This window comes from Mus musculus, chromosome 2 (genome assembly GCF_000001635.26).
Source record: "Mus musculus strain C57BL/6J chromosome 2, GRCm38.p6 C57BL/6J".
NCBI classification, from domain to species: Eukaryota; Metazoa; Chordata; class Mammalia; order Rodentia; family Muridae; genus Mus; species Mus musculus.
This window is the reverse complement of record NC_000068.7, coordinates 40,122,633-40,147,106: the sequence shown is the minus strand read 5'-3', so window position 1 is coordinate 40,147,106 and position 24,474 is coordinate 40,122,633. Positions and strand designations below refer to the sequence as shown.

At 38.2% G+C, this 24,474-nt stretch overlaps 1 pseudogene; it reads left to right on the top strand.

Moving 5' to 3' along the window:
- Gm13453 (predicted gene 13453) lies at positions 19,180–20,199 on the top strand (annotated as a pseudogene).

Below are 24,474 nucleotides of genomic sequence, written 5' to 3'. Positions count from 1 at the left end.
CCAAAGTGTACAGTCTTTCAATATACTGGCAAAGTTTCACTCAGTCTTTCTAAGTCAGTCTGAACTAAGTTTTTATTTTTTTTTCAGCCTGCCATAGCACCTATAGAGTACCCCCTGCCCCACCACAACAGCCACCTACCCATGCTCCAGCCAAGGCCATGAGTTGAGCTCATAATTCCAGAAAGTGAAAACTGAAGAATAAAACAACTCAGCCAAGATGACCTCAGATATCCAGGAGTAACAAAAAAAAAAAAAAAAAAAAAAAAAAAAAAGAAAAGAAAAAAAGAAAAAGAAAAAGAAAAAAAAAATAAAAATTGTTCAACATCCTTAATTATCAGGGAAATGGAAATCAAAACAACCTTGAGATTCTACCTCATACCAGTCAGGATAGCCAATATCAAAAATTTCAGGTGACAGCAGATACTGGCGATGATGTGGGGAAAAAGGAACACTATTCTAACTTAAGACCCAAAAGATTCTTTACCAAACCACAAGGACACTGGTTCAATTATGTTCATAAAAACTTTTTGCCTAATAGCCAGAAACTGGAAAAATCCTCAATGTCCCTCAACCGAAGAATGGATAAAGAAAATGTAGTACATTTCAACAATGGAATAGTACTCAGCCATGAAGAACAATGATAACATGAAATTTTCAAATAAATGGATGGAAATGTAAAACATTGGAGACACCCCACATTAAACTCAAGATGCCTGGGATCTCTGATAACAAGGAAGGAAAACCTGCCAGGGGTTCCATGTTTCAGAGCGCGAGCCTATGGCCTATGGGCCACAGTATGAGACTGAGAGGCCCCACGGCCTGCTTTTGTCACAAGCACCTCATGATGTCATTTCTGTAACTATTCTGTGTACTTATCATTCTCCTTACCTATTAACGGTTCCTTCTCTTTCCTCCTTCCTTGATTAAACCAGAATTTGGTGACTTGTTGAAACCTAGTAGGAGCCTATTTGACATACAGGACCCAGATGTTACTGATAATAGCAAAATGACAGCTGCTCATGAATTCAAGAGAAATGTAACTGTAGAGGAAGCTCTGTACATTTGGGACCCAATGTTAAACTGGTTATGGTGGTAGTTACAACTTTTTGGGAAAGTTGGATATTTTAAGGTCACTCGCTCTAGCTGTCAGGTTTGCTGTTAAGTTGCTAGTAAGAGATGTCTCCTTTTTTTTCATCAGCACATAGTGTTATGAAATTTCCTCTTAGCATCAATTTTACTATGTCCTGTAAGATTGGGTATGCTGTGTATTTACTTTCATTGAATCATAGAAAGCCTTTAATTTGTTTCTTAATTATTTTCTTGACCCATTTTTATTCATTAGCAAATGAATGGTTCATTTCCATGAATTTGTAATTCCTATGCTGTTTTTACTATTGTTGATATCCAGCTTTAATATATGATGTCATGATAGAATAGAGGTAGTAACAAATTTCTTTGTATCTCTAAAGACTTACTTTGTGTTCAATAATTTTTTCAATTTTGGAAAAAGTTCCATTAAGTGCTGAAAAGAAGATATATTCTTTTGTGTTTGACTGTAATATTCTATAAATATCTCTTAGGTTCATGTGGTTATAACAGGTTAGCTCCAGAATTTGTTTCTTTAGTTTGTGTCTGGATGACCTGCCAATTCATGAGAGTCAGGTATTGAAGTCTGTCAGTACTATCAGTGTGTGAGTCTGTGATTTAAGCTGTAGTTGTGTTTCTTTTATAGAAGTCGATGCTCTTTTGTGTGTGGCAAAACGTTAAGAATCAAAATGTCATCTTCATGGATTTTTCCTTTGAAGGCTAATTTACTTTCTGGATATTAAAATGGTTACACCAACTTGTTCCTTGGTCAATTTGTTTTAAATATCTTTTTCCAACCCTTGTTGCTGAAGCAATGTTGATGTGTGTTTCTTGTATACAGCAAATGGATGGATACTGCTTTAATATCCTTTCTGTTTTGCTGTATCATTTTATTAGGGAATTGCGGCCATTGATATTGAGAGATATCAATGACCAATGATTGTCATTCCTGTTATTTTGTTGGTGTTTTCAAGGTGTAGTTAACCTCCTTGGTTTAACTTTTACTTCTGGCAACTTTTGTAGGGCTGGATTTTATGGATAGATATCATTTAAATTTGACTTTATCATGACATACCTTATTTTCTCTATCTACAATGACTGAAAGCATTGACTGGCATTTGTGGTCTAATTAAGATTGTAGAATATCTGTCCAAGCAGATTTAGCTTTTATATTCCCTATTAAGAAGTCAGGTATAATTCTAATAGGTCTCCATTTTGTGTGTGTGTGTGTGTGTGTGTGTGTGTGTGTGTGTGTGTGTGTGTTTCATTAAACCTTTTAATATTCTTTCTTTTATCCACATGTTTAGTGTTTTTATTATTATCTACTAAGAGGATTTCCTTTTCTGGTCTAGTCTATATAGTGTTATATGGACTTTGATAGGGGCAAGACCAAAAATTAGGTCTGGGGTAACATAGCATATAGTTTTTGTTTGTTTGTTTGTTTTTTGTTTTGTTTGGTTTTTTGTGACAGGGTTTCTCTGTGTAGCCTTGGCTGTCCTGGAACTCACTTTGTAGACCAGGTTGGCCTTCAACTAAGAAATCCGCCTGCCTCTGCCTCTCAAGTGCTGGGATTAAAGGTGTGCACCACCACACCTGGCTGCATATAGTTTCTTATTACATATACCTATAGCTAAGGAACCAGTGAATTTACTTGTTGGTTTGTTTGTTTGTCTGTGAAAGTAGGTTGATCCAAGAATAGGAGTTTTCCTGACAAGCCTACTTTAGCATAAGAGAAAACTAACAACAACTATAACTCTATAACTATTCCCCCACTGCATGAGTCTCAACCAAGTCAGTTTGTCTGAGTCTCATTTCCCATACAACTGTTGTGGCTTATACTTATTTGGAGAGCGGCCTTGTGAATTTTATAACTTTTAAGATCTCTTTGACCTAGTAAGTTTCATTTTTTGGTCTTTGTCCTTGTATGTTTCATTTATTTCCTGAGTCTTAGGGTTTTTCCTCTGTCTTCCAGGAGAGAATGTTCCAATTTGGAAGAAAAAGCTTTACAGTAGGATACAATTTGTGTTAACTGAAGCAGGCCAATGAAAGAATAATGAAGAATAAGCACTTAATTGGTCTCAATAATAAAAAATAGTAACACTAATATCTGCCAGTATATAATGATTCTATATTTCTTTTTTATTACTCTGCTTTCTGACTGTTAAAAATTTGGCTCAGACATATAAGAAATATTCTTAGTGTTTAGGGCAATTGAATAAAATACCCAGGATTTCACAGCAAATAAGTTAGACCTCAAGCCCTCCACTTCAACTTTTGTTTATACTTTACTTTCTACCAAATTATAATATTTTACCAGTGATAGCACAATATATTAATGTGATTTATAAAATGTGTAGTCAAAACCCAGAGTTGTCTTATAATACTTTCATTGGAAGCCTAGAAAAAAAAACATTGCACAAGTTTTTGTTCCCCTTTATTACACCCTTCTTGAATGTAATAAAGGGGAATAAGACATTTTTAACTGAAAAAAGTCTTCAATGACATTTTATGACTTTTTTACTTATTGATCTCTGATAAATTATTCCTTGAACACAGTCTCCCCTCCCTTCTCTACTCCAAGTGCCTCCTCCATACCTCCCCTCTCCTATGGATCTATTCCTCCTCCAATTCCCTTCAGAAAAGAGTAGAACTCCCAGGGATATCAATCAAACATACTATATCACATTGAAGTAAGACTAAGCACATCCTCTCATATTAATGCTGGATGAGGCAACCCAGTGGGAAGAAAGGTGTTTCAAAAGCAGAAGGAGAGTCAGAATAGCTCCTGCTCTCACTGTAAGAAGTCCCACAAGAACACCAGACTACACAACCACAACATATATGCACAATACCTAGATCAAACCCACTCAGAATACATGGCAGTCACTTTTTTCTCCGTGAGCCCCTTTGAGCCTTGACTAGTTGATTCTGTGGTTTCTTGTGATATCCTTCACCCCTCTAGGTCCTACATTCCTTCCTTGTATGTTTTGGCAGTATTGCCTAAGCTCTGTGTAATGTTTGACTATGTCTCTCTTTATCTGCTCCCATCAGTTTCTGGATGAAGCCTTTCTAATGATAATTATGCTGGGCTCTATTCTACAACTGTATAATTTCATTGATTTCTTTTCTTTCTCTTCTTTTTGTTCTCTTCCTTTCTTCCTTCCTCCCTCCCTCCCTCCCTCCCTCCCTGTCTAACTCCCTCCCTGTCTAACTCCCTCCCTGTCTAACTCCCTCCCTGTCTAACTCCTTCCCTCCCTCCCTTTCTTTCTTTTTATTTTTCTGTTTGTGTTTGGTTCTATCCTAGGTCTCTGGACTATCTAGCCTCTGCTTCCAAGACCCCTAGGCAGTTTCAGAGATATTCCTCTAGTGGCATGCATCTCAAGTTTAACTATTCACTGGTTAGTCATTCCATATGTTCTACACACCCTTTACCACAGCACATCTTGCAGGCAGGACAAATTGTAAGTCAAAAATTTTGTAACTGGTTTTGTTTCCCAGGGCCTACACTGGAAGCCTTCCCTGGTTACTGAAGACGGTCCATTCAGACTCCCTATCTTCCATTACTAGCGGTCTTCACTGGGGTCCTATACACTGATTCCTGGAAGTTTCCACTGCACTAGGGTTCTGCCTTGTCCAGAAATGCTCCTGAATTCAATCTGTCTCTCCCAGTACTCTATCATTCAATCGCATTCCCACTTGATCACTGAGCCAATGTTTTCAAGGCTATTCGTCAATTTGTTTTCTATCAGGTTCAGTGTTTCTGGTTTTATGATGAGATCTTTGGTCCATTTAGATTTGAGAATCACGCAGAATGATAGATATGAATCTCTTTACATTTTTGTATATGCTGACATCCAGTTTGAGTAGCACCATTTGTTAAAAATACTTTCTTTTTCTGTTGTGTATCTGTGGCACCTTTATCAAAAATCAGGTGTCTATAAGTCTATGGATTTATGTCTGGGTCTTTGATTCGATTCCATTAATCAACCAGTTTGTTTTTCTGTCAATATTATGTGAGTTTTGTTACTATAGCTCTGTAGTTTGTTTGTTTTTTTTCATATGAAGTTGAGTACTGTTCTTATTTTTATTTTTTTAATTAGGTATTTTCCTCCTTTACATTTCCAATAATATCCCAAAAGTTCCGCATACACTACCCCCCCCTAACGACCCACTCCCACTTTTTGGCCCTGGTGTTCCCCTGTACTGGGGCATATAAAGTTTGCAAGTCCAGGGGGCCTCTCTTTCCATTGATGGCCGACTAGGCCATCTTTTGATACATATGCAGCTAGAGTCAACAGCTCCAGGGTACTGGTTAGTTCATATTGTTGTTCCACCTATAGTGTTGCAGGTCCCTTTAGCTCCTTGGGTATTTTCTCTAGCTCCTCCATTGGGGGCCCTGTGATCCATCCAATAGCTGACTGTGAGCATCCACTTCTGTGTTTGCTAGGCCTCGGCATAGTCTCAAAAGAGACAGCTATATCTGGGTCCTTTCAGCAATATCTTGATAGTATATGCAATGGTGTCAGCGTTTGGAAGCTGATTATGGGATGGATCCCTGGATATGGCAATCACTAGATGGTCCATCCTTTCATCACAGCTCCAAATTTTGTCTCTGTAACTCCTTCCATGGGTGTTTTGTTCCCATTTCTGAGAAGGGGCAAAGTGTTCACACTTTGGTCTTCTTTCTTCTTGAGTTTCATGCGTTTAGCAAATTGTATCTTATATCTTGTATATCGTAAGTTTCTGGGCTAATATCCACTTATCAGTGAGTAAATATTGTGCGAGTTCCTTTGTGATTGGGTTACCTCACTCAGGATTGATGCCCTCCAGGTCCATCCATTTGCCTAAGAATTTCATAAATTCATTCTTTTTAATAGCTGAGTAGTACTCCATTGTCTAAATGTACCACATTTTCTGTATCCATTCCTCTGTTAAGGGGCATCTGGGTTCTTTCCAGCTTCTGGCTATTATAAATAAGACTGCTATGAACATAGTGGAGCATGTGTCCTTCTTACCGGTTGGGACATCTTCTGGATATATGCCCAGGAACGTATTGCGGGATCCTCCAGTAGTACTATGTCCAATTTTCTGAGTAACCACAAGACTGATTTCCAGAGTGGTTGTACAAGCTTGCAATCCCACAAACAATGGAGGAGTGTTCCTCTTTCTCCACATCCTCACCAGCATCTGCTGTCACCTGAATTTTTGATCTTAGCCATTCTGACTGGTGTGAGGTAGAATCTCAGGGTTGTTTTGATTTGCATTTCCCTGATGATTAAGGATGTTGAACATTTTTTCAGGTGCTTCTCTGCCATTCGGTATTCCTCAGGTGAGAATTCTTTGTTCAGCTCTGAGCCCCATTTTTTAATGGGGTTATTTGATTTTCTGGAGTCCACCTTCTTGACTTCTTTATATATATTGAATATTAGTCCCCTATCTGATTTGGGATAGGTAAAGATCCTTTCTCAATCTGTTGGTGGTCTTTTTGTCTTATTGACGGTGTCTTTTGCCTTGCAGAAGCTTTGCAACTTTATGAGGTCCCATTTATCGATTCTTGATCTTACAGCACAAGCCATTGCTGTTTTATTCAGGAATTTTTCCCCTGTACCCATATCTTCAAGGCTTTTCCCTACTTTCTCCTCTATAAGTTTCAGTGTATCTGGTTTTATGTGGAGTTCCTTAATCCACTTAGATTTGACCTTAGTACAAGTAGATAGAAATGGATCAATTCTCATTCTTCTACATGATAACCTCCAGTTGTGCCAGGACCATTTGTTGAAAATGCTGTCTTTTTTCCACTGGATGGCTTTAGTTCCCTTGTCAGAGATCAAGTCACCATAGTTGTGTGAGTTCATTTCTGGGTCTTCAGTTCTATTCCATTGGTCTACTTGTCTGTAGCTATACCAGTACCATGCAGTTTTTTATCACAATTGCTCTGTAGTAAAGCTTTAGGTCAGGCATGGTGATTCTACCAGAGGTTCTTTTATCCTTGAGAAGAGTTTTTGCTATCCTAGGTTTTTTATTATTCTGCATGAATTTGCAGATTGCCCTTTCGAATTCGTCGAAGAATTGAGTTGAAATTTTGATGGGGATTTAATTGAATCTGTAGATTGCTTTTGGCAAGATAGCCATTTTTACTATATTGATCCTGCCAATCCATGAGCATGGAGATCTTTCCATATTCTGAGATCTTCTTTAATTTCTATCTTTACAGACTTGAAGTTCTTGTCAACAGATCTTTCACTTTCTTGGTTAGAGTCATGGCAAAGTATTTTGTATTATTTGTGACTATTGAGAAGGGTGTTGTTTCCCTAATTTCTGTCTTAGCCTGTTTATCCTTTGTGTAGAGAAAGGCCATTGACTTGTTTGAGTTAATTTTATATCTAGCTACTTCACTGAAACTGTTTATTAAGTTTAGGACTTCCCTGGTGGAATTTTTAGGGTCACACATATATTCTATCATATCATCTGCCAACAGTGATATTTAGACTTCTTCCTTTCCAATTTGTATCCCCTTGATCTCCTTTTGTTGGTGAATTGCTCTAGCTAGGACTTCAAGTACAATGTTGAATAGGTAGGGAGAAAGTGGGCAGATTTGTCTAGTCCCTGATTTTACTGGCAATGTTGGGTACTGGTTTGCTGTAGATTGCTTTTATCTTGTTTAGAGTATGGGCCTTGAATTCCTGATCTTTCAAAGACTTTTATCATGAATGGATGTTGGATTTTGTCAAATGCTCTCTCTGAATCTAAAAAGATGATCATGTGGTTTTTGTTTTGTTATTGGGTTTGTTTATATTCTGGATTACATTGATGGGTCTCCATATATTAAAAATTCCCTGCACCCCTGGAATGAAACCTACTTGGTTAGGACAGTTGATTGTTTTGATGTGTTCTTTGATTCGGTTAGCAAGAATTTTATTGAGTATTTTTACATCAATATTCATAAGGGAAATTGGTCTGAAGTTCTCTATCTTTTTTTGGGTCTTTCTGTGGTTTAGGTATCAGAGTAATTGTCACTTGATAGAATGAATTGGATAGAGTACCATCTGCTTCTATTTTGTGGAAAAGTTTGTGCAGAACTGGAATTAGATCTTCTTTAAGGTCTGATAGAACTCTGCACTAAACCCATTCAGTCCTGGGCTTTTTTTTAGTTGGGAGACTATTAATGACTACTTCTATTTCTTTAGGGAATATAGGACTGTTTAGATCATTAACCTGATCTTGTTTTAACTTTGGTACCTGGTATCTGACTAGAAATTTGTCTATTTCATCCAGGTTTTCCAGTTTTCTTGAGGATAGCCTTTTGTAGAAGGATCTGATGGTATTTTGGATTTCTTCAGGATTTGTTGTTATGTCTCCCTTTTGATTTCTGATTTTGCTAATTAGGATGCTGTCCCTGTACCCTCTAGTGAGTCTGGCTAAGGGTTTATCTATCTTCTTGATTTTCTCAAAGAACCAGCTCCTCCTTTGTTTGATTCTATGAATAATTTCTCTTGTTTTTACTTGGTTGATTTCGCCACGGAGTTTGATTATTTCCTGCCGTCTACTCCTCTTGGGTGAATTTTCTTCCTTTTGTTCTAAAGCTTTTAGGTGTGTTGTCAAGCTGCTAGTGTGTGCTATCTCCAGTTTCTTTTTGGAGGCACTCAGAGCTATGAGTTTTCCTCTTAGAAATGCTTTCATTGTGTCCCATAAGTTTGGGTATGTTATGGCTTCATTTTCATTAAACTCTAAAAAGTCTTTAATTTCTTTCTTTATTCCTTTCTTGACAAAGGTATCATTGAGAAGAGTGTTATTCAGTTTCCACATGAATGTTGGCTTTCTATTATTTATGTTGTTATTGAAGATCAGCCTTAGTCCATGGTTATCTGATAGGATGCATGGGACAATTTTAATATTTTTATATCTGTTGAGGCCTGTTTTTTGACCAATTATGTCGTCAATTTTGGAGAAGGTACCATGAGGTGCTGAGAAGAAGGTATATCTATTCTTTTAGGATAAAATGTTCTGGAGATATATGTTAAATCCATTTGTTTCATAACTTCTGTTAGTTTCACTGTATCCCTGTTTGGTTTCTGTTTCCACGATCTCTCCATTAATGAAAGTGGTGTGTTGAAGTCTCCCACTATTATTGTGTGAGGTGCAATGTGTGCTTTGAGCTTTAATAAAGTTTCTTTAATGTATGTGGCTGCACTTGCATTTGGAGCATAGATATTCAGAATTGAGAGTTCTTCTTGAAAGATTTTACCTTTGATGAGTATGAAGTGTCCCTCCTTGTCTTTTTTGTTAACTTTGGGTTGGAATTCGATTTTATTCAATATTAAAATGGCTACTCCAGCTTGTTTCTTCGGACCATCTGCTTGGAAAATTGTTTTCCAGCCTTTCATTCTGAGGTAGTGTTTGTCTTTTTCCCTGAGATGGGTTTCCTGTAAGCAGCAAAATTTTGGGTCTTGTTTGTGGAGCCAGTCTGTTAGTCTATGTCTTTTTATTGGGGAGTTGAGTCCATTGATATTAAGAGATATTAAGGAAAAGTAATTGTTGCTTCCTATTACTTTTGTTGTTAGAGTTGGCATTCTCTTCTTGTGGCTGTCTTTTTTTTAGGTTTGTTGAAGGATTACTTTACTGCTTTTCCTAGAACGTGGTTTCCGTTCTTGTATTTTTTTTTTTTTTTCTGTTTTTATTCTTTGTAGGGCTGGATTCCTGGAAAGATAATGTGTGAATTTGGTTTTGTCATGGAATACTTTGGTTTCTCCCTCTGTGGTAATTGAAAGTTTGGCTGGGTATAGTAGCCTGGGCTGGCATTTGTGTTCTCTTAGTGTCCATATAACATCTATCCAGGATCTTCTGGCTTTCATAGTCTCTGGTGAACAGTCTATTGTAATTTTGATAGGCCTTTATATGTTACTAGACCTTTTTCCCTTACTGCTTTTCATATTCTATCTTTACTTAGTGTATTTGTTGTTCTGATTATTGTGTGTTCGTAGGAATTTCTTTTCTGGTCCAGTCTATTTGGAGTTCTGTAGGCTTCTTGTATGTTCACGGGCATCTCTTTCTTTAAGTTTGGGAAGTTTTCTCTTTATTTTTCTTGAAGATATTTGCTGGCCCTTTAAATTGAAAATCTTCATTCTCATTTTCTCCTATTATCTGTAGATTTGGTCTTCTCATTGTGTCCTGGATTTCCTGGGTGTTTTTGGATAGGATCTTTTTGCATTTTGCATTTTCTTTGATTGTTGTGCCAATGTTCTCTATGGAATCTTCTGCACCTGAGATTCTCTCTTCCATCTCTTGTATTCTCTTGCTGATGCTGGCATCTATGGTTCCAGATTTTGTTCTTAGGGTTTCTATCTCCAGTGTTGCCTCATTTTGGTTTTTCTTTATTGTGTCTACTTCCCTTTTTATGTCTAGTATGGTTTTGTTCATTTCCATCACCTGTTTGTGTGTGCTTTCCTGTTTTTCTTTAAGGACGTCTACCTATTTGGTTGTGTTTTCCTGTTTTTCTTTAAGGACTTGTACCTTTTTAGCAGTGTTCTCATGTATTTCTTTAAGTGAGTTATTAAAGTCCTTCTTGATGTCCTCTACCATCATCATGAGATATGCTTTTAAATATGGGTCTAGGTCTTCAGGTGTGTTGTAGTACCCAGGACTGGGTGAGGTGGGAGTGCTGAGTTCTGATGATGGTGTGTTTTCTTGGTTTCTGTTAGTAAGATTCTTAAGTTTGCCTTTTACCATCTGGTAATCTCTGGAGTTAGTTATTATAGTTGTGTCTGGTTAGAGCTTGTCCTCTTGTTCTGTTAGCCTCTATCAGAAGTCCTGTGAGACTAGCTCTCTCCTCTGAGTTTCAGTGGTCAGAGCACTCTCTGCAGGCAAGCTCTTATATTAAAGGGAAGGTGTATCTGAAGTTAGGACCTGCCTCCTGGCAGATGATGAAGGCCCGAAACAAGGCCTGTCCCAGAAGCTGTTAGCTTCTGTAATCCATACTCTCACCTATGCAGACTAGTCTTGGAGGGATCCAGGAGCCAAGATGGCTTACCCAGGTGTTACGGCAAAGCCCTCCAGGGAGGGGAGGACACATGACCTCTGGCAGGGAAGGTGCCGGGATGTCTGGAGCCCGAGAAGGGGTATGCCTCAGAAGCTGTCCTCTAGGGACCTTGGGGGTGTCCTCAGACTCCTCACCCAGGTGACCTGGTGCTGGTGCCGACGGGACTTGTGACCCTGGTCAAGCCGGGTTTTCTGCTTCCCTAATTCAAGTTGTATTCCACTCACTGATGGTCCTAAGATCGCGTGGAGAGTCCTCTAGGGACCTTGGAGGTGTCCCAAGGTGACCCAGTGCTGGCTTTGATCGGAAGGGCTATCACTTCTTTTGTACTTCTCAATTAACAATACTCTCTTTTTCTAATGTTTATTTTTCAGTTTATTTTTTTAATATTTATAAAATAATTACTGAATATCTTTTGGGAACCAGAGCTTTTACTAGTCATTGCTCAGTTTTTTGGGTGAAAGTAGAATATTGCTCTGAATTGTATTATCTAAAAATAATCACTGAAATATATTTTAAATTATAAATTATTAATAATTCAGTTGGAAGATTCATGTACATGCCTATACTATCACACATACACTTACACACACACACAGACACACACACACACACACACACACACACACACATCCTTCTCCATTACTTAGTGTGGGAAAACTGAATTTTGGGTGACATAATGGTCAGTTCTAGTAATGCACATTTACGTATTTCATAAGGACTCTTTTCAGCTTGTATCCTCATATGCTGGACAGTGAATAGATTAAAATTACCCACCCTCTGGTATTTTCATTGTTTGGGGGCACAGATGCCCTTGCACCCTCAGAAAAACATTAAGAAAACCAGGAATGTTAATCATAAACGGGTGTGTCCTCAATAAAACAAAATAAAATACCTGCATTCTATCCAGAAATCTGAGAAGACCTCCAAAAGAGCAGCCAGTGTTTTTAACTGCTGAGCTATCTCTGCAATCCCCTGTTAGCCATTTCTTAGGGAAGATATCAACATGTACTTTATGACCTGCTGATCTCAATGCTATTAATCAGAGACTACATTAGATTTTAGATGTTTTAGCTATAGAACCATCTTTGTAATATAGTCAGTCACATCTTAAGCTTTAATGTGTACCTGATATTGGACTGACTTTACTTATTGTTGCCTGAAAACTTTTTCACAAATTGTACTGTGTTTTAAATATGCTAACAATTAACTGTCTGGTATTGGACTCACCAAAGTATGATCCAGGTGGATAAAATAAATCTGCACAAGGTTTTCAATTTCATCTCTTTGCAAGGCTCACTTTCTTGGATTATACCTGTAGGGATACTTACAGTTCATTAATCCCAATTACAAGATCTTTCCTCACATAATCATGATGCCTCCTTAAAAAAGAAAAAGAAAAAAAAAGGATCCTATAAGGTCAGTGTTTCAACATATGAATATATGATAGGAGGTAAAAGGTTAATAGGAGGTGACATGAAAGCCTCAGGTGAGCTGAGAAACTCTGTACAGAAAAATTGACTTCACTGTTAATCTCCTGGGGGAGAAGAAGATCCTGGAAACTTGTGATGTGATCATCTTACCAAGATCTGTTGCTATTTATCACTTTGAGACTGCAGGGAAACTGAACTACAGATGGAATCTTTTCACTCTATAAAGCCCTGATCCCTTCTACACAATTTGTGTTAAGTCTACACTCCTCTAGAGAGACTGCTGCTCTTCACTGTTCTGATTAAGAACAATCCGTTTCTAAAGAGGTCAGTCTCCATATTTATTTTAACAGTGCTGCCATCTATCCTGTTCTAACAGGATGGATACACATCCAGCCAATAGGAGATACTGTAGAGCCTTTTATTCATCAAAGATTCTTGGAATTCAAAGTGTATTTTCAAAATCAAAGTGAAAGACTCATCTGTTTTCTGCATATTTCTACTTTACTTATATACTCAACAGGGATGAATTCAATGAGGAAATGAGCCAGGTGAGAATTATGCTAAAATTGCTTATATCACCAATGTACCATTAAAAATTTAAATTAGATTCCAAATATCTACAGTATTGTTGTTTAAAAATAAATGACACATTATAACGCTTCAAGTAGACAACCCAAACCCTCAACTGTTCACTGTTCCTATGCTCATAAGGCAGGAAATATCCTGCTGGCTATAAAGATTTTTGGAATTTGTCTTCCAGAAGCCACATAGTCTCTTTCATTCTCCACAACCATCCTTCTAATTCAGAGTAAAACATTTCTGCTTTTAGGTATTCTGGTGAAGAAAATACTGTGGCTTTAGTAGTTGCTATGTCATTAGAATACAAAATATCTTGAAAACTCCAGACAAGTTGAGAAAGGGTAGATAAGTAGTAATGTATGCTTATCTTGTGCCAAGCCCTGAGTACAACTAATATCACAAGAAAATTGAAAATAATAATGAAATTAAGTGGTATATAAAGTTAGCATTTCAAATAAAAAACTTCTAAATGTTTGTATATATGTGTATATACATAGGTATGTGTGTATATGTAGGTATGAACATATATATATATATATATATATATATATATATATATATATATGTTTATGTATGTGTATGTATTTTTCAAAGCAAGAAATACTTTCATAAGATTTTTATATTGGAATAAATGAATAAAATTCCTCCCTACATCTTCTTAATCCTCTGCTTTTTCCACTCAATCCATCTCCTCATCATCATCTATCCTTTTTTTTTCTACATATTATTTTTATTGGATATTTTATTTATTTATATTTCAAACACTATCCCCTATCCCCATTTCCTCTCTGGAAACTCCCTATCTCATCCCTCCTCCCTCTGATTCTATGAGGGTCCTCACTCACCCACCCACCCACTTCTACCTCTCTGCCCTGACATTTCCCTACACTGGGGCACTGAGCCTTCCCAGAACCAAGGGCCTCTCCACCCATTGATTTAAAAAATCCAGTCCTCTGCTACATATGAGGCTACAGACATGGATCCCTCCATGTGTACTCCTTGGTGGGTAGTTTAGTCTCTGGGAACTCTGGGAGGTCTGGTTGGTTGATATTGTTATTCTTCCTACGGTTTGCAAACCCCTTCACCTCATTCATTCCTTTTTCTAACTCCTCCATTGGGGACGCTGTGCTCAGTCCGATGGTTGGCTGGAAGCATCTGCCTCTGTACTTGTCAGGCTCTGACAGAAACTCTAAGGAAACAGCTATATCATCACCAAGCTGTATCCTGCCACCAAGCATCTTTTGGCATCCTCAATAGTGTCCGGGTTTGGTGTCTCTATATGGGATCAATTACCAGGTGGGCAGTCTCTGGGTAGCCTTTCCTTTAGTCTCTGCTCCACACTTTGTCTAAGTATCTCCTCCCGTGAATATTTTGTTCCCCCTTCTAAGAAGGACCAAAGTATCCACACTTTGGTCTTCCTTCTTCTTGAACTTCACATGGTCTGTACATTTTATCTTGGGAATTCTGAGATTTTGGACTAATATCCACTTATCATTGAGTAAACACCATATATGTTCTTTTGGGACTGTGTTACCTCACTCAAGATGATATTTTCTAGTTCTATCTTTATGCCTGTGTATTTCATGCACTCATTGTTTTTTTTTAAATATTTTTATTACATATTTTGCTCAATTACATTTCCAATGCTATCCCAAAAGAACCCCATACCCCCCCTTCCCTACCCACCCATTCCCATTTTTTTGCCCCTGGCGTTCCCCTGTACTGGGGCATATACAGTTTGCGTGTCCAATGGGCCTCTCCAGTGATGGCCGACTAGGCCATCTTTTGATACATATGCAGCTAGAGTCAAGAGCTCCGGGGTACTGGTTAGTTCATAATGCTGTTCCACCTATAGGGTTGCAGATCCCTTTAGCTCCTTGGCTACTTTCTCTAGCTCCTCCATTGGGAGCCCTGTGATCCATCCAATAGCTGACTGTGAACATTCACTTCTGTGTTTGCTAGGCCCTGGCATATTCTCACAAGAGACAGCTACATCTGGGTCCTTTCGATAAAACCTTGCTAGTGTATGCAATGGTGTCAGCGTTTGGAAGCTGATTATGGGGTGGATCCCTGGATATGGCAGTCTCTAGATGGTCCATCCTTTCGTCTCAGCTCCAAACTTTGTCTCTGTAATTCCTTCCATGGGTGTTTTGTTCCCAATTCTAAGGAGGGGCATAGTGTCCACACTTCAGTCTTCATTCTTCTTAAGTTTCATGTGTTTAGCAAATTGTATCTTATATCTTCAGTATCCTAGGTTTTGGGCTAATATGCACTTATCAGTGAGTACATATTGTGTGAGTTCCTTTGTGAATGTGTTACCTCACTCAGGACGATGCCCTCCAGGTCCATCCATTTGGCTAGGAATTTTATAAATTCATTCTTTTTAATAGATGAGTAGTACTCCATTGTGTAAATGTACCACATTTTTTGTATCCATTCCTCTGTTTAGGGGCATCTGGGTTCTTTCCAGCTTCTGGCTATTATAAATAAGGCTGCTATGAACATAGTGGAGCATGTGTCCTTCTTACTGGTTGGGACATCTTCTGGATATATGCCCAGGAGAGGTATTGCTGGATCCTCCAGTAGTACTATGTCCAATTTTCTGAGGAACCGCCAGACTGATTTCCAGAGTGGTTGTACAAGCCTGCAATCCCACCAACAATGGAGGAGTGTTCCTCTTTCTCCACATCCTTGCCAGCAACTGCTGTCACCTGAATTTTTGATCTTAGCCATTCTGACTGGTGTGAGGTGGAATTTCAGGGTTGTTTTGATTTGCATTTCCCTGATGATTAAGGATGTTGAACATTTTTTCAGGTGCTTCTCTGCCATTCGGTATTCCTCAGGTGAGAATTTTTTGTTCAGTTATGAGCCCCATTTTTTAATGGGGTTACTTGATTTTCTGAAGTCCACCTTCTTGAGTTCTTTATATATGTTGGATATTAGTCCCCTATCTGATTTAGGATAGGTAAAGATCCTTTCCCAATCTGTTGGTGGTCTTTTTGTCTTATGGACGGTGTCTTTTGCCTTGCAGAAGCTTTGGAATTTCATGAGGTCCCATTTGTCAATTCTCGATCTTACAGCACAAGCCATTGCTGTTCTATTCAGGAATTTTTCCCCTGTGCCCATATCTTCAAGGCTTTTCTCCACTTTCTCCTCTATAAGTTTCAGTGTCTCTGATTTTATGTGAAGTTCCTTGATCCACTTAGATTTGACCTTAGTACAAGGAGATAGGTATGGATCGATTCACATTCTTCTACATAGTAACCGAGTAGTACTCCCCTGTGCAAATGTAACACATTTTCTCTATCCATTATTCTGTTTAGGGACATCTGGGTGGTTCTTTCCAGCTTCTGGCTATAATAAATAAGGCTGCTATGAATATAGTGGAGCATGTGTCCTTGTTATATGTTGGAGCATTTTTGAGTATATGCCCAGGAGTGGAATAGCTGGGTCCTCAGGTAGTATTATTTCCAATTTTCAAAAGAACCACCAGACTTATTTCCAGAGGGGTTGTACCAGCTTGCAATATCACCAACAATGGAGTAGTGTTCTTCTTTCTCCAATCCTCTCCAGCATCTGCTCTCACCTCAGATTTTGATTTTAGCCATCCTGACTGGTGTAAGGTGGAATCTCGGGGTTCTGATTTTCATTTCCTTGATTACTAATGATGTTGAACATTTCTTTAAGTGCTTCTCAGCCATTCAGTATTCCTCAGTTGAGAATTCTTTGTTTAGCTCTGTACCTCATTATTTAATATGGTTATTTTGTTCCGTGGGTTCTAACCTCTTGTATCCTTTATATTATATTGGATATTAACCCTCTAGCAGATGTAGGATTTGTAATGATAATTTTCCAATCTATAGGTTACCATATTGTCCTATTGACAGTGTGCCTTACAGAAGCTTTGCAATTTTTTTACTTACAAATAAAGATTTATTTAACAGATGTTATTTTATAATTCTTTAAATTCAATTTTAAAAATTTCTGTTTTAAAATTTTTAATTCTTTTTATTCTTTACATATGTTACAGTCCCACCACAGTTTCTCATACTCTATTCCTCTCACTTGCCCCTGTCCCCATCTTTCCACTTTGCCAGAGGATTCTCTTCTTCAAAGCACTAAAGGAGAGTGAGAGAGAGAGAGAGAGAGAGAGAGGGAGAGAGAGAGAGAGAGAGAGAGAGAGAGAGAGAGAGAGAGAAGATAGATAGATAGATAGATAGATAGATAGATAGATAGATAGATAGATAGATAGATAGGTAGATAGAGGTGTGAGTGGGCAGGGAAATCAACCAAACATGGCATAAGAAGTTACAATAAGGCTAGGCATAAACTCTCATATTAAGGCTGGACAGAGGAGGCAACTCAGTAGGAGAAGGGTCCCAAGCATCAGAGATACCCCCAATCCCACTGTTAGGAGTCTCACAAGAACACTAAGCTATAAAACCAAAATGTATATTAAGAGAACCTACGTTAAGCCTATACATGGTCTGTAATGTCACTGTTTAGGCCCAGATGATTCTGTGGATCTGGTTCTCTTGGTGTTCTTGACCTCTCTGACTCCTAGAATTCTCCTTCCTCTTTTACAGGGTTCCCCTGGCTCTGCCTAGTGTTTGGTTGTCATTCTCTGCATCTACTTCAATCAGTTGCTGGACAATGAATCTCTGATGACAGTTGTACTAGTCACTGATCTATAGCAGAATGAATATAGCAGAATGTCATCAGGAATCATTTCGATGACTTGTTATTTGTATTTTTTGCCAGCTATATTTGGTTCTATCCTGAGTCTCTGTGCCTCCCAGCCAATAGAGACTATTTTTGAGTGTCTTTCTCTCTTTCTTTCTTTCTTTCTTTCTTTCTTTCTTTCTTTCTTTCTTTCTTTCTTCTTTTTTTAATTAGATATTTTCTTTATTTACATTTCAAATGTTATCTCCTTTCCTCGTTTCCCCTTCAAAAACCTTCATCCCATCCCTTCTCCCCCGTCCTATCCTGGCCTTCCCCTACACTGGGATGTCAAGCCTTCACAGGACCAAGGGCCTCTCCTCTTTTCTCAGGCCATCCTCTGCTACACATGTATCTGGAGCCATGGGTCCCTCTATGTGTACTCTTTGGTTGGTGGTTTATTCCCTGGGAGATTTGCTGTTACTGGTTGGTTCATATTATTGTTCCTCCTATGAGGCTGCACATCCCTGTAGCTCCTTGGGTCCTTTCTCTAGCTCCTCCATTGGACACCTTGTGCTCAGTCCATGGGTTGTCTGTGAACATTCACTGTGTATTTGTCAGGCACTTTTCCTGAAAAGCCTTTCAGGAGACAGCTATATCAGACTCCTATCAGCAAGCACTGATTGGTATCTGCAATAGTGTCTGCATTTGGTAAGTGTACATGGGATGGATCCCCAGGTTCTGGTGAAATCACCATGCCTGACCTCAAGCTATACTATAGGGCAATCATGGTATAAAACGAAACAGAAAAACAAAAAACTGCATGGTATTGGTACAGTGACAGGCAAGTAGATCAATGGAATATAATTGAAGACCCAGAAAAGAACCCACACATCTATGGTCACTTGATCTTTGACAAAGGAGCTAAAGCCATCCAGTGAAAAATAGACAGCATTTTCAACAAATGGTGCTGGTTCAACTGGCAATTAGCATGTAGAGGAATGCAAATTGATCCATTTTTTTCTCCTTGGACAAAGCTCAAGTCCAAGTGGATTAAGGACCTCCACATAAAACCAGATACACTGAATCTTATAGAAGAGAAAGAGGTGAACAGCCTTGAATACATGGGTGCAAGGAAAAATTACCTGAACAAAACACCAATAGCTTATGATCCAAGATCAAGAATAGACAAATGGGACCTCATAAAATTGCAAAGTTTCTCTAAGGCAAGGGATACTGATAATAGGACAAAATGGCAACCAACAGATTGGGAAAAGATCTTTACCAACCCTACATCTGCTAGAGGACTAATATCCAATATATGTACAAAGAACTCAAGAAGTTACACCCCAGAGAAACAAATAACCCTATTTTAAAAATTGGGTGTAGGAGGGGCTTCGGAGGGTGTTTGAGCAGTTGACTTAGGCCGTTCTCTCGGCCCAAAGTCCCCTCAGCAATGGCGAGTCAGTCGCAGGGCATCCAGCAGCTACTGCAGGCCGAGAAGCGGGCCGCCGAGAAGGTGTCCGAGGCCCGCAAGCGAAAGAACCAGAGGCTGAAGCAGGCCAAAGAAGAAGCCCAGGCTGAAATTGAACAGTACCGCCTGCAGAGGGAGAAGGAGTTCAAGGCCAAGGAAGCTGAGGCATTGGGCTCCCATGGCAGCTGCAGCAGTGAGGTGGAAAAGGAGACCCGGGAGAAGATGACCGTCCTCCAGAACTACTTCGAGCAGAACAGGGATGAAGTCCTGGATAACCTCTTGGCCTTTGTGTGTGACATCCGGCCGGAAATCCATGAAAACTACCGCATAAACGGATAGGAGGTGGAAGTGCCTGCTCTGTGGGTTGGCATGAGATCTGCCCCCATAGAATAGGAAACCTTCACAGAGCTGGAGTTCTGTTCTGGAAGGCATTAAATTATTTCTCTATGCTGTTGTAGGACCCTTCACTTTTTGAGAGTATCAAATCTAGCTTTTTGTACAGACTTCTTATGTACCTGAAGTTTCATCTTCTTATCTTGTGTGTCTTTAAGGAGTGTATGTCACCTGTTTTCCTGTGTCTTCATGCAAGTAATCGATATCAATGTTGACTTTTTTTTTTTTTTAATTAGCCTAGTAGGAAAAATTCTTTGAAGGAAGAAGGGGAGTAAACTGTTCCCTTCTCCTTTCTTACAGGTCAGGGGCGTTATCTATGAAAAAGTAGAAGTAGCTATTAGTAACTCCTGTGAAGAAGCAGCCAGCCTTAGAGTACTCTAGCCTGGATAATTTAGGACAGTCAATACGATATGCTTGTTCCGGCTGCTGTTAGTGTAACCTAACCCAAATCACTAGATGCTAGGACTTAACTTGTTACATGTTTTTGGTGTGCTTATAATCATTTAAAAGTAAAAATTTGTCTTGCTTTTCAAAAAAAAAAATGGGTGTAGAGCTAAACAAAGAATACTCAACTAGGGAATACCTAATGGCTGGGAAGCACCTAAAGAAACGTTCAAAATCCTTAATCATCAGGGAAATGCAAATCGAAACAGCCCTGAGATTTCCCCTATATCAGTCATGATGGCTAAGATCAAAAACTCACGTGACAGCAGATGCTGGCAAGGATATGGAGAAAGAGGAGCACTCCTCCATTGCTGAAGGGATTGCAAGCTGCTACAAGCACTCTGGAAATGGGTTTGGCAGTTCCTCAGAAAGTTGGACATAGTTCTACCAGAGGACCCAGCTATACTACTCCCAGGCATATACCCAGAAGATGCACCAACATGTAATAAGGACTCCATTGTGTTCATAGCAGGCTTATTTATAATAGCCAGCAGCTGGAAAGAACCCAGATGTCCCTTAACAGAGGAATGGATAGAGAAAATATGGTACATATATACAATTGAGTACTACTCAGCTAATAAAAAAAAGGAATTGATGAAATTCTTAGACAAATGGATGGAACTAGAAAATACCATCGTGAGCGAGGTAACTCAGTCACAAAAGAACAACACCCATGGTATGTACTAACTGATAAGTGGATATTAGCCCAGAAGCTCAGAATACTCAAAATACAATTCACAGACCACATGAAGCTCAAGAAGAAAGAAGATCAAAGTGTGGATACTTAGGTCTTTCTTAGAAGGTGGAACAAAATATTCACAGGAGGAAATACAAAGACAAAGAGTGGAGCAGAGACTGAAGGAAAGGTTATTTAGAAGCTTTGCAATTTTATAAGCTCCCATTTGTAGATTGTTGGTGGTAAATTGTATGCCATTGGTGTTCTGTTCACGAACTTTTCCCCTGTATTGAGGCTTTTCCCACCTTCTGTTGTATGATATTCACTGTATCTGGTTTTGTGTGATGATCCTTGATCTACTTGCACTTGAGTTTTGTACAAGGAGATAAAAATGGATTGATTTGCATTCCTCTCCATGCTAACTGCCATTTGAACCAGCACCATTTCCTGAAAATGCTGTCTTTTTTCCACTGGATGTGTTTAGTTCCTTTGTCAAAGATCAAGTGACCAAAGGTGTGTTGGTTCACTTCTGACTCTTCAATTCTATTCCATTGATCTGCATGCCAGTCATTGTACCAATACCATGAAATTTTTATGACTATTGCTCTGAATTACAACTTGAGGTCAGGGATGGTGATTCCCCCAGAAGTTCTTTTATTGTTGAGAGTAGTTTTTGCTATCCTGTCTTTTTGTTTGTTTGTTTGTTTTGTTGTTGTTGTTGTTGTTATTCCAAATGAATTTGAGAATTTCTCTTTTTGACTCTATGAAGAATTGAGTTGGAATTTTGATCAGGATTGCATAGCTCCTTTAGATTGCTTTTGGCAAGATGGCCATTTTTACTATATTAATCTTCCCAATCCATGAGCATGGGAGATCTTTCCATCTTCTGATGTCTTCTTTGATTTCTTTCTTCAGAAACTTGAAGATTGTGTCATACAGAACTTTCATTTGCTTGGTTAGAGTCACACGAAGGTATTTTACATTATTTGTGACAATTGTGAAGGGTGTTGTTTCCCTAATTTCTTTTGCAGCCTGTTTTTCCTTTGAGTAGAGGAAGGCTCCTGATGTGTTTGAGTTAATTTCCTATCCAGCCATTTTTCTGAAAATATTTGTTAGGTTTAGGAGTTCTCTGGTGGAATTTTTGATGTCACTAAAGTATCCTATCATATCATCTGCAAATAGTGATATTTTGACTTCTTCCTTTCCAATTAGTAGTCAATTGACCTCCTTTTGTTGTCCAATTGCTCTGGCTAAGACTTTAAGTACTACATTAAATAGGTTGGGAGAGAGTGTGCAGCCTTGTCTAGTCCCTGATTTTAGTGGGATTGCTTCAAGTTTCTCTCCATTTAGTTTGATGTTGGCTACTGGTTTGCTTATATTGCTTTTACTATGTTTAGGTATGGGCCTTGAATTACTGATCTTTCCAAGACTTTTATCATGAAGGGGTGTTGAATTTTGTGAAATACTTTCTCAGCATCTAATGAAATGATCATGTGGTTTTTTTTCTGAGAGTTCGTTTATATAGTGGATTACGATAATGGATTTCCATATATTGAAGCATCATTGCATCACTGTGATGAACCCTATTTGATCATAATGGATGATTATATTGATATGTTCTTGGATTTGGTTTGTGAGAATTTTATTGAATATTTTTGCATAGATATTCATAAGTGAAATGGGTCTGAAGTTCTCTTTCTTTTTTTTGGTTCTTTCTGTAGTTTAGGTATGAGCATAATTGTGGCTTCATAGAATGAGTTGGGTTCCTTCTGTTTCTGTTTTGGAATAATTTGAGGAGTATTGGTATTAGGTCTTCTTTGAAGGTCTGTTAAAATTCTGCACTATATCTATCTGGTCCTGGGCTTTTTTTGTTAGGGAGACTTTTAATGGCTGCTTCTATTTCTTTAGGGGTTATGGAATTGCTTAGACAGATTATTCTATACTGATTTAATTTTAGTACCTGCATCTGTCTACAAAATTGTTTATTTCATCCAGGTTTTCCAGTTTTGTTGAGTATAGGCTTTTGTAGTAGGATCTGATAATTCTTGGATTTCCTAGGTATCTGTTGTTATGTCTCCCTTTTCATTTCTGATATTTTTAATTTGGACACTGTCTTTGTGCCCTCTTTTAGTCGGGCTAAGGGTTTATCTACTGTGTTGATTTTCTCAAGGAATCAGCTCCTGGTTTTGTTGATTCTTTGTATAGCTCTTTTTTGTTTAAACTTGATTGATTTCATCCCTGAATTTGAATATTTCTTGCCATGTATTCCTCTTCTGCGTATTTGCTTCTTTTTGTTCTAGAGCTTTTAGGTGTGATGTCCAGCTCCTAGTGTATGCTTGCTCCAGTTTCTTATTAGAGGCACTCACTGTTATGAGTTTTCCTCTTAGCACTGCTTTCATTGGGTCCCATAAGTTTGGGTATGTCTTTATTTCTTCTTTTTCCAACTTCTCATTGGGTAGATCATTTTTCAGTTTACATGTATATGTGGGCTTTCTGTTGTTTTTGTTGCTATTGAAGACCATCCTTAGTCAGTGGTGATCTGATAGGCTGCATGGAATTATTTAACTCTTCTTGTAGGTGTTGAGGTCTGTCTGTTTTGTGACTGATTATATGCTCTATTATGAAAAAGGTATCATGACATGCTTAGAAGAAGGTATATTCTTTGGTTTTAGGATGAAATTGTTCTATAGATATCTGTTAAATCCATTTGGTTCAAAACTTCTTTTATTTTTTTCTGTGTCTCTGTTTAGTTTCTCTTTCCATGATCTGTCCTTTGATGAGAGTGGGGTGTTGAAGCCTCCCACTATTATTGTGTAAGATGCAATGTGTATTTTAAGCTTTAGTAAGGATTCTTTTATGGATGTGAGTGCCCTTGCATTTGGAGCATAGATGTTTAGAATTGAGAGTATGTCTTCATAAATTTTTCCTTTGATGAGTATGAAGTGTTCTTCCTCATCTTTTTTTTTTTTTTTGGATAAATTTTGGTTCAAAGTCGATTTAAGTTCATATTTGAATGGCTATTCCAGCTTGTTTCTTGGAACAATTTGCTTGAAAAAATTTTAATCAGCCTTTTATTCTGAGGTAGTGTCTTTCTTTGTCAATAAGGTATGTTTCCTGTATGCAGCAAAATGCTGGGTCCTGTTTACTTATCCATTATGTTAGTCTATAATTTTTAATTGGGGAATTGAGTCCATTGATATTAAAAGATATTAAAGAAAAGTGATTGCTGCTCCATGTTATTTTTGTTGTTAAAGATGGAATTATGTTTGTATAGCTATCTTCGTTTTTGTGTATTAAAAAAAAGTATTTTCTTGCTTTTTCTAGGGTCTAATTTCCCTCCTTATATTGGAGTTTTCCATCTATTATCCTCTTAAGAACTGGATTTGTGGATAGATATTGGTTAAATTTGTTTTTGTCACAGAATATCTTGGTTTCTCCATCTATATTAATTGAGAGTTTTTATAGATATAGTAGCCTGAGCTGGCATTTGTGTTCTCTTAGGGTCTGTATGACATCTGCTCCGTATCTTGTGCCTTTCATAGTCTCTCCTGAGAAATCTGGTGTAATTCTAATAAGTGTGCCTTTATATGTTACTTGATCTTTCTCCTTTACTGCTTTTAATATTCTTTCTTTGTTTTGCACATTTGGTGTTTTGATTATTATGTGATAGAATAATTTCTTTTCTGGTCCAGTCTAT